Consider the following 11,472-nt stretch of genomic DNA (forward strand, 5'->3'; position numbering starts at 1 on the left):
CATGTAGTACAGTGTAATGAACACATCTATTCCTAAAATCACACTAATGTCGATGCTGCATGCAAGTAGCACTGTTATATGCAATTCTCACACTTGTTTTAAAACATGATTTACATGGAGACCATTGTCGTGAATGCATTTATACCTGGATAACACTGTTCCCAACTTTACATGTAAATAGTACTTTTAGAAACATCTTTTATACATGTAACTTTAAACACTGCTTTGCAAGTAATACAGTGTGGTGAACATATCTATTCCTTGGTAAAACACTATTCTCAACTTCACAAGTAAGAAGTACTCAGAAACATCTTTTACATCTGTGTCTATAAAACCATTTAGCAACATCCATTTCATGTAGTAAAGTCACCTACTGCTTGAAATAAGTATCCGCTAGAGGTTAAATAGCACTCCTAGATACATCTTTTACACGTGGCTCTTTAAACACACTATTTTATAATCATTACCAACAGTGAATAGATTCGTTTACTTAAATAAAAGTCTTCTCACAGAGGAAGTACTGTAAGAAGCATCTTTTATAAATGTGCACTTAATGCACATATATGCAGTCCAGTGTGTATACAAATGGTGAATACATTCATTCACTGAAATAACCATTTTCTCAACTTCTCAAGTAAGCAGCACTTTTACAAACATATTTATAACATTTTTCTCTGATGTTTACCATGCAGACCAATGTGGTGAATCTTCACTGAAATGACAGTGCTCTAAAATTTGCACACTAGTAATGTTATTTGAAATGTTTTTCAAACGTGTCATTAACAGTAATTTAAATGCAAACCAGTGAATGTACAGAATCATTCACTGAAATCTTGTTTTCAGCTTCACATCAAAGTAGCACAATGAAACATGTGTGTGTGTGTGTGTGTGTGTGTGTGTATTTAAACAGCTATTTACATGCAGAGTGATGTGATGAACACATTTATTCTTTAAAATAATACAGTCCTCAAGTGAGCTTATATGAGCTCGGTTAGAAATATTTGTATAAATATGTCTACAAAACATCTTTCCATGTAGAGCAATGTGGTGAAAAATTCCTTCACTAAGAAAACATTGTTCACTATTTTTTCCAGATTATTGAGAGTTAATAGCTAAATAAAATTGTGTGCCTTTAAAGTGTAGAATGTGATGATTCGACATATGTATATATTGTGAAATGATTGCTACAATAATTTAGTTAATACATCCATCACCTCACATAGTTACCACTGTTATCCATGGTAATAACTTGTAAGATATACTCTCTTAGCAAATTTCAAGTATATAATAAAGTATTGTTAGCCATAGCCACATTGCTGTATATTACACCCTAGACCTTATTCATCTAATAACTGGAAGGTTGTACCTTCACCTACCCAACCCACCTTCCCTACCGGCCCCTATCAGATACCATCTACTCTCTGTGAGTTAGGCTTTCTTAGATTTCACACATAAGTTAAGTCCTACAATATAAGTCTTTCTCTGTCTGACTTATTTCACTTAGCATAATGTCTTCAAGGTCTATCCATGTGGTTGCAAATGGCAGACATTTATATGGTTGGAAAATATTCCATTATATATGTGTATATATATATATATATAATTTTCTTTTTTCATTTATTGATCAATGGACACAGGCTATTTCCATGATTTGACTATTGTAAATAATGCTTAAAGAACATGGAGGAGCAGACATCTCTTTGAGAGAGTGACTTCATCTGTTAAGAATGGATACCCAGGGGCTTCCCTGATGGCGCAGTGGCTAAGAATCCATCTGCCAATGCAGGGGACACCGGTTCGAGCCCCGGTCCAGGAAGATCCCATATGCCGCGGAGCAACTAAGCCCGTGCACCACAACTACTGAGCCTGCACTCCAGAGCCCAAGAGCCACAACTACTGAGCCTGCATGCCACAACTACTGAAGCCCACAAGCCTAGAGCCTGTGCTCCACAACAAGAGAAGCCATTGTAATGAGAAGCCCGCACACTGCAACGAAGAGTAGCCCCCGCTTGCTGCAACTAGAGAAAAACCTGCATGCGGCAAAAAAGACCCAATGCGGCCAAAAATAAAATAAAGTAAATAAATATATAAATAAAAGAATGGATATCCAGAAGTGGAATTACTAGATCATATGGTAATTCTATTTTTAATTTTTAGGGGACACTTCATACTGTTTTCCAGTGGGTGCACCAATTTACTTTCCAACCAGCAGTGTACAAAAGTTTCCTTTTCTCCACATCCTTGCCAACACTTATCTCCTGTCACTTTTTTTTTTTCCTTTTTTTTTTTTTTTTTTTTTTGCGGTTCGCGGGCCTCTCACTGTTGTGGCCTCTCCCGTTGCGGAGCACAGGCTCCGGACGCGCAGGCTCAGCGGCCATGGCCCACGGGCCCAGCCGCTCCGCGGCATGCGGGATCCTCCCGGACCGGGGCACGAACCCGTGTCCCCTGCATCGGCAGGCGGACTCTCAACCACTGCGCCACCAGGGAAGCCCTCCTGTCACTTTTATAATAACCATTCTAACAGGTGTGAGGTGAACAACTCTTTGAGGTTTTGATTTTCATTTCAATGATGATTACTGACACTGAGCAACAGTTCATGTTTCTGTTAGCTGTTTGTATGTCTTCTTTGTGAAAAAAAATGTTATTCAGGTCCTTTGTCCATTTTTAAACCAGATTATTTATTTATTTATTTATTTATTGTCATGATCACTATTATTATTATTTGATATTGAGCTGTATGAGTTTCTTATATATATTGGAATTAACCGCTTATCAGATGTGGCTTGCAAATATTTGCACCCATTCTGTCAGTTGCCTTTCATATTCTTGTTATTTCCTTTGCTGTATGCAGAAACTGTACAGAAGTTTGATGTAGTTCCACTCGTTTATCTTGGCTATTGTTGTTTGTGCTTTGGTGTTGTATACATAAAATCATTGCCAAGACCAACGTCAAAAAGCTTGTCCCTACATTTTCTTTTAGGAGTGTTACGGTTTCAGGTTTTACATTTCAATCTTTAATCCATTTCAAGTTAATTTTTGTGAGTGGTTTAAGAAAAGGGTCCAGTGTCATTATTTTGCATGCGAATATCCACTTTTTCAAATACTATGTATTGAAGGAACTATCTTTTCCTCATTGCATATTAATAATTCCCTTGTCAGATATTAGTTGGCCTTATATACATGAGTTTTTTCCTTGGCTGTCAAGTCTTTTTCATTATCTACCTGTTTGTTTTTATGCCGGTACCTTTCTATTTTGGTTAGTATAGCATTTCAATATAGTTTAAAATCAGAAAATATGATGCCTCCAGGTTTTTAAAATAATTTTTCTGGATGTCTTTGTCTATTTGGGGTCTGCTATGGTTCCAGATTAATTTTAGCAATTTTATATTTTTGTGAAAAATGCCATTGACTTTTTTTTTTTTTTTTTTTTTTTTTTTGTGGTACGCGGGCCTCTCACTGCTGTGGCCTCTCCCATCGCGGAGCACAGGCTCCAGACGCGCAGGCTCAGCAGCCATGGCTCACGGGCCCAGCCGCTCCGCGGCATGTGGGATCTTCCCGGACCGGGGCACGAACCCGCGTCCCCTGCATCGGCAGGCGGACTCTCAACCACTGCGCCACCAGGGAAGCCCCCCATTGACATTTTGATAGGGGTTGCATTGAATCTATAGATGGCTTTGTGTAGTAGGGACGTTATAACAATAAAAATTTTGCCAGTGTATCTTTCTGTTTGTTTATGACTTTTTCAATTTCTTTTGTCAAAGTTTCGAGTGGACTTTTCACCTCCTTGGTTAAATTTATTCCTAAACATTTTGATATTTTTGATGCTATTGTAAATGGGATAGTTTTTTTTCTTTTTTAGATAATTTTTTCCTAGTGTAGAGAAATACAGCTGAGTTTTTTGTATGTTTATTCTGTACCTTGTTTATTAAATTTATTAGTTCTAAATATTTTTGGCAGGGGAGTCTTTAGGATTTTTTACACATACTGTGTCATCTGCAAAAGACAATTTTAGTTCTTGTCATTTAATTTGGATGCCTATTGTTTCTTGTTCTTTCCTAATTTCTCTAGCCAGAACTACCAATAGATTGTTGAAAGGAGGGGTGAGAGTGGGATCCTTGTCTCATTGCTGATTCCAAAGGAGAAGACTTCAAACTTTCTCTGTTGAGTATGATGTTAAAAGTGGGTTTGTCATATATGGCCTTTATTATTTGTGGAATAGTCCTTCTATGTGCATTTGTTGAGAGTTTTTATCATGAAAGAATTTTTTTATTTTTAATTTTTTAAATTTAATTTTTATTTTATTTTATTTTGGGGTATAGTTGATTTACAATGTTGTCTTAGTTTCAGGCTTTCAGCAAAGTGATTCATTTATACATATACATATATCTATTCTTTTTCAGATTCTTTTCACTTATAGGTTATTACAGAATATTGAATAGACTTCCCTGTGTGATACAGTAGGTCCTTGTTTATTATCTATTTGATATATAGTAGTGTGTTTATGTTAATCCCAAGCTCCTAATTAAACCCTCCCCCAATCTTTCCCCTTTGGTAACCATAAGTTTGCTTTCTATGTCTGTGAGTCTATTTCTGTTTTGTAAACATGTTCATTTGTGTCATCTTTTTAGATTTCACATATAAGTGATATCAGATGATATTTGCCTTTGTGTCACTTACTTCACTTCACTTACTTCTCTGTCTGACTTACTTCACTTATTACTTATGATAATCTCTGGGTCCATTCATGTTCCTGCAAATAGCATTATTTCATTCTTTTTTATGGCTGAGTAATATTCCATTGTGTATATGAAGCACATCTTCTTTACCCATTCCTCTGTTGATGGACATTTAGTTTGCTTCCATGTCTTGGCTATTGTAAGTTGTACAGCAGTGAACGTTGGGGTGCATGTATCTTTTCATATTATGGTTTTTTTCCAGATATATGCCCAGGAGTGGGATTGCTGGATCATATAGTAGTTGTATTTTTAATTTTTAAAGGAATCTCCAGACTGTTCTCCATAATGGTTGTATCAATTTACATTCCCTCCAGCAGTGTAGGAGGGTCCCCATTTCTCCATACCCTTTCCAGCATTTTTAAATTTATATATTTTAATTTATTTATTTTTAGCTGTATTGGGTCTTCACTGCTTCATTGAAAGCCTTCGTTGAGGGCTTCCTCTAGTTGCAGTGAGCAGGGCTACTCTTTGTTGTGGTGCACAAGCTTCTCATTGCAGTGGCTTCTCTTGTTGTGGAGCATGGGCTCTAGGCATGCGGGCTCTAGTAGTTGTGGCATGCAAGCTCAGTAGTTGTGGCTCATGGGCTCTAGAGCACAGGCTCAGTAGTTGTGGTGCATGGGCTCAGATGCTCCACAGCATGTGGGAACTTCCCCAACCAGGGGTCGAACCCATGTCCCCTGCATTGGCAGATGGATTCTACTGTGCCACCAGGGAAGTCCCCCAGCATTTACTGTTTGTAGACTTTTTGATGATGACCCTTCTGACCTGTGCACAGTGATACCTCATTGTAGTTTTGAGTTGCATTTCTCTAATATTTAGCAATGTTGAGCATCTTTTCATGTGCTTTTTGGCCATCTGTGTCTTCTTTGGAGAAATGTTTATTTAGATCTTCTGCCCATTTTTTGATTGGGTTTGTTATTTTGATATCGAGCTGCATGAGCTGTTTGTATATTTTGGAGATTAATCCCTTGCTTGTTGCTTCATTTGCAAATATTTTCTCCCATTCTGCAGGTTGTCTTTTCATTGATATTAAAATTCTAGAAAAAAATAACTAATCAAATGTGAAAGAAAGTAAATCAGTAGTAGTTGCCTGGGAGCCCAGGGAGGGATGTCAGAAGGTAGATACAGGAGTGATGGATGTTTGTTATGATGATGATGGTTCTGTGGGTTTACATGTATTAAAACTTACAAAACTGTACATTTTAAATATGTTCAGTTCATTGCATACCAACCATATAGCTCAATTAAGTTTTAATAGAAATTGACTTCACATAAAAATATGAATCTCCTTTTTGGAAAAGTAGAACTCTGGCAAGCACACATTAACTCCATCACTCTCCCTGTCTCATGGGAGGAACTCTGTCACAGTAGCAATGAAGACTGGTGAGCAATGAAAGGTGTTTCTAGAGTTATCCAAGACCTTTGCCTAAGTCATAAAAATCTCATGCCAGGACTATTCAATTTCCACTATCTTTCCTCATTTTTTTTTTTTTTTTTTTTTACTGTGCAGCAGTGGCCTTGAGATAGACAATTTGGAGATGCTTTGGGATCCTAAAACCTTTGCATTATTCAGTATGACACTGGCTGGGGCCACAGGAGGAGGAAAATAGCTCTGTATCTCCTGAGCATTTCTGCAAAAACCTTATCCTAAAAAGCCGCAATCACTGAACATTTTGTGAATGCAACTTTAGAATAGGCCCATCACCTCTTGTTTGCTAAACTCCCTATTAATTCCCTGAGTGTTTCTGTACCAAGTATTGTTCCCACCTAACGTCTGTAATCTAACACTCAGCAACACCAGCCTACCAAGTTCTGGATATTATGGCACATGGCTCTTTTCAAGCTGGACATAGAGAACATCTCTTTACCAATACTAGGAGCATTATGTGACATTGCATGTGAAATAGAGAATCAACTTATGCTGCTCCAAAAAACGCTGGTAGGTCTCATAATTCTCCTCATCTCAGAGTGATCTCTGAACCCTCCAAAAGCTCTGACATCCAGGTCACAAGATTAGTCACACAAAACCCTGTAGTCTACCCCAGGAAGCCTTGGACAACAATGCAAATTAGACCAAAACTGGAGTGAAGCATTGTCTACAACAATACTATCCTCACTGAAGCATACAAAGTTCCCAAAGAGGTGACTTAGAGCTAGAAAAATCCATATTGAGCATGGCATGAGACAATGTCACTGAAGAAGGTAAACCTCCATAAGCCACCAGCAGAACCCAGATTGGGTCCCCTTGGTCAAAACTGGTTAAGTCTATGTCCTAGTCAGTTAGACATGAGAGAATTACACCCAAGTGCTCAGGCTACTCATGCTTCCCTCCATGGGATGGGAGAGTACAAAGATCTACCTGCCCTGATCACACTGAGGTGACTTCCCCTTGGTAGAGGTAAGGTGATTTCTACCATAAAAACTCACAGTGACGTTAGTCTGGCAAGGGCCCTGAGCAGGTTAGAAAGTACAGCATAGCTCCTTAAAAGCTTCGTATGAACTTAGCACTCATAGGCAATCTCCACACTAGAGCTGTTCAGGTGTATGACATTCAGCTTCAAGTTGTTGACTCCCTCACAGAGCCTATTTGGTATGATGTATTTTATTTTTATTTATTTATTTTTTTTGCAGTACGTGGGCCCATCACTGCTGTGGCCTCTCCCTCTGCGGAGCACAGGCTATGGACGCGCAGGCTCAGCGGCCATGGCTCACGGGCCCAGCCTCTCTGCGGCACGTGGGATCCTCCTGGACCGGGGCATGAACCCGTGTCCCCCGCATTGGCAGGTGGGCTCTCCAACCACTGCGCCACCAGGGAAGCCCGGTGTGATGTATTTTAACTAAGGAGATAGCTCATTTGCTGCTCTCCTCATCTCATTGGAATGCTTTTCTCAAGTATGAACTTTCTGGTGATGAATGTGGTTAGACTTTCAGTGGAACGCTTTCCTACATTTGATACACTCATAAAATCTATCAGGGCTGTGAACTTTCTGGTGCTCAGTTGGGGCCAACCTTTGACTGAAGACTTTTCCACATTTGCTGCATTCAAGAGGCCTTTCTCTGGTGTGAACTTTTTGTTGCTAAGTTGGGTGCTTCAGCTAAAGAATTCTCCACATTCGGTGCACTCATATGGTCTTTCTCCAGTGTGAATTCTCTGGTGTTGAGTGAGGCCAAAGCTCTGGCTAAAAAGTTTCCCACATCAATGCACTTATAAGGCCTTGCTCCAGTGTGAAATCTCTGGTGCTTAATGAGAATAGAGCTTTGGCTAAAAAGTTTCCCACATTCAGTACATTCACATGGCCTTTCACCAGTGTGGATTCGCTGATGTTTAATGAGACTGGGACTTTGGTTAAAGAATTTCCCGCATTCACTGCACTCATAAGGCCCTGTGCCCATGTGAATTTGCCAGCATTTAATTAGGTTGGAGTTAGAGGTAAAGAATTTTCCACATTGAATTCATTTATAAGGCCATGATACAGTGTGAATTCTCTGATGTTCACTAAGGCTGGAGCTTTGGCTAAAGAATTCCCACATTCATAACACCCATAAGGCCTTTCTCCAGTGTGAATTTGCTAGTGCCCAACAAGTGTGGGTTTGTTGTTAAAAGCTTTCCCACATTCACTGCACTTATATCGCCTTTCTGCAGTGGGGACTCTCCAGTGCTGGATGTGTTTATAGCTGAAGGTTATCCCACATTCACTGCGTTGATAAGGTTTTTCTCTAGTGGGGACTCTCCAGTGCTGAACGTGTTTATAGCTGAAGGTTTTCCCACATTCACTGCATTGATAAGGCTTTTCTAGTGGGGACTCTCTGGTGCTGAGCAAGCCTCTATTTGTGACAGTAGGCTTTCCCACATTCACTATACTTGTGCTTTTGTCCATTGTGAAAGGCCTCCACACACTCAGTGTCCTTTCGTGGTGTGACCTGGTGCTGGAGAAAGCCAAGCTACCAGGGAAATCCTTCCCAGCCTCCTGGCACATGAAAGACTTCTTGGATGCACCTACTGTGCAAATTTTCATAAAGGCCTTATCCACATCTTTTCTGAAAAGTTTCTCTGCAATGTGCTGGTACAATTTCACACCTACCCCACACAGTTTCTGGCCAGGGTTTGTTCCCAGGTCCTCACCTACATGCAAACCACTTTTTAAGTACAGGCTACATCTCTCATAGGGATAGGCCTTCTGGGTGGACAGGTCTTCCTTTGAAATATTTATTTGTGGCACTTCTACAGAAACATTCTGCTCAGAAGGTATCTCCTTGTCCTCTACTTCATGCTAACACCCAGGCAAAAGACACAAGGGTGTGGTGGAGTGCACAGAGGAGCAAGGGGTCCACAGCTCTCTCCTCCGGGAATGGTTTTCACCAGGGCCTTGGCTGATGGTGACACATGTGTTGTGTGGAAAGGTGTCTTCAGGCCCAGGAAAATCTGATTGTCACTGAGTAGCTGGTGTTCTAGGAATATTTTAAGGATAGGTGCAGACCTCATGACACATTAAGTATAGGCCAATATTGAAGACCACAGCAGAGTAAGGATGGAGAGGACCAAGGAAGAGTGGAAGACAGAGAGGTGAAGGATAATCCTGGGTTGGAAGTCAGAGTAGAAATGACAGAAGGAGCAAAGTATCAAGAATGGAGAAAAAATAGAAATGAGGAAAAATAGAAATGAGGTACACAGTCACTGGCCTTGCCACCAAAACAGTGTTAGGCACAGGACATGTTCCTGATCTGATTTGAATCCAACCATGATATCACATCCTTGCCCTGATGCCCGTCACCAGGGCCAGGCCCACTTTGAGCCCCTCTTGCTGTGCCTGGATTCATGGCCACTCTATTATGTACCCAGGGTTCTCCTCCCAGCTCCAGTTGGACAACAACATGGGACATAAAAGATGGAAGTCCCAATGATACAACAAGTGCAAAGGTCTCCAGCATCACATAGTGGTACAGGCATCTCAGGGTCTCATCAAGAAGCCTCCATTCCTCTTGGAAAAAGTATACAGCCACATCCTCAAAGGTCACAGGGCCCAGTGCAGGCTCCATAAGTGGTTCTGCTGAACGTGGAACCTCAGGCCAGCCTAATGTTCCAAGGCACCCCACCAGTGAACAGATCCAAGTTTACCCCCACTTACTTATTTTTGTTTTTCTTTTCATTACTCTAGGAGGTGGATCCAAAAAGCTATTAATGCAATTTACACCAAAGAAAGTTCTGCCAATGTTTTCCTCTAAGAGTTTTATAGTATCCAGCCTTACATTTAGGTCTTTAATCCATTTTGAGTTTATTTTTGTCTATGGTGCTAGAGAATGTTCTAGCTTCATTCTTTTACAGGTAGCTGTCCAGTTTTCCCAACACCATTTATTGAAGAGACTGTCTTTTCTCTATTGTATAGTCTTGCCTTCTTTGTTGTAGATTAATTGACCGTAGTTGTGTGGGCTTATTTCTGGGCTTTCTATCCTGTTCCATTGATCTATATTTTTGTTTTGTTGCCAGTAATAGTACTGTTTTCATGACTGTAGCTTTGCAGTATAGTCTGATGTCAGGGAACCTGATTCCTCCAGCTCCATTTTTCTTTCTCAAGATTGCTTTGGCTCTTCAGGGTCTTTTGTGTTTCCATGCAAATTTAAAAATATTTTTTTCTTGTTCTGTGAAAATGCCATTGATAATTTGATAGGGGTTGCATTGAATCTGTAAATTGCTTTGAGTAGTATAGTCATTTTGACAATATTGATTCTTCCTATCCAAGAACATGGTGTATTTTTCCATATGTTTGTATCATCTTCAATTTCTTTCATCAGCATCTTATAGTTATCAGAGCCCAGGTCTTTTGCCTCCTTAGGTAGGTTTATTCCTAGGTAGGTCTATTCTTTTCGTTGCAATGATAAATGGGGTTGTTTCCTTAAGTTATTTTTCTGATCTTTCATTGTTAGTGTATAGAAATGCAAGCTGTATATTAATTGTGTATCCTGCAACTTTACCTAATTCATTGGTGAGCCCTAGTAGTTTTCTGGTACCATCTTTAGGATTTTCTATGTATAGTACCATGTCACCTGCAAACAGTGACAGTCCTACTTCTTCATTTCCAATATGGATTCCGTTTATTTCTTTTTCTTCTCTGATTACCATGGCTAGGACTTCCAAACCTATGTTGAATAAAAGTGGTAAGAGTGGACATCCTTGTCTTGTTCCTGATCTTAGAGGAAATGCTTTCAGCTTTTCACTGTTGAGTATGATGTTAACTGTGCGTTTGTCATACATGGCCTTTATTACGTTGAGGTAGTTTCCCTCTATGCCCACTTTCTGGAGAGTTTTATCATAAATGTGTGTTGAATTTTGTCAAAAGCTTTTTCTGCATCTATTGAGATGATCATATGGTTTTTAACTTTCAATTAATTAAAGTGGTGTATCACATTTATTGATGTGCATATTTTGTACCATCCTTGCATCCCAGGGATAAATCCCACTTTATCAGGATTTGTGACGTTTCATTGTGTGACTGATTTTGGATTGCTTTTATTTTCTTGAGGATTACCATCTATATTCATCAGGAATAATGGTCTGTGTTTTTTTCCTTCTAGTCATGTCTTTATCAGGCTTTGGAAGCAGGATAATTCTGACCTCAAAAAAAAATGAGATTGGTAATGTTTTCTCTCTTCAATATTTTGAAAAAATTTGGAAATATTGGCGCTAATTCTTCTTTAAATGCTTGGTAGAATTCATCTGGAAAGCCATCTGGTTCTGGGC

General features: G+C 39.6%; 1 pseudogene; it reads right to left on the reverse strand.

Moving 5' to 3' along the window:
- Positions 1-8,305: 8,305 nt before the first annotated feature.
- On the reverse strand, positions 8,306-9,773 carry LOC114883979 (annotated as a pseudogene).
- Positions 9,774-11,472: the final 1,699 nt, after the last annotated feature.

Source organism: Monodon monoceros, unplaced genomic scaffold (genome assembly GCF_005190385.1).
Source record: "Monodon monoceros isolate NGI ecotype Baffin Bay Population unplaced genomic scaffold, NGI_Narwhal_1 Super_Scaffold_5, whole genome shotgun sequence".
Taxonomy (NCBI): domain Eukaryota; kingdom Metazoa; phylum Chordata; class Mammalia; order Artiodactyla; family Monodontidae; genus Monodon; species Monodon monoceros.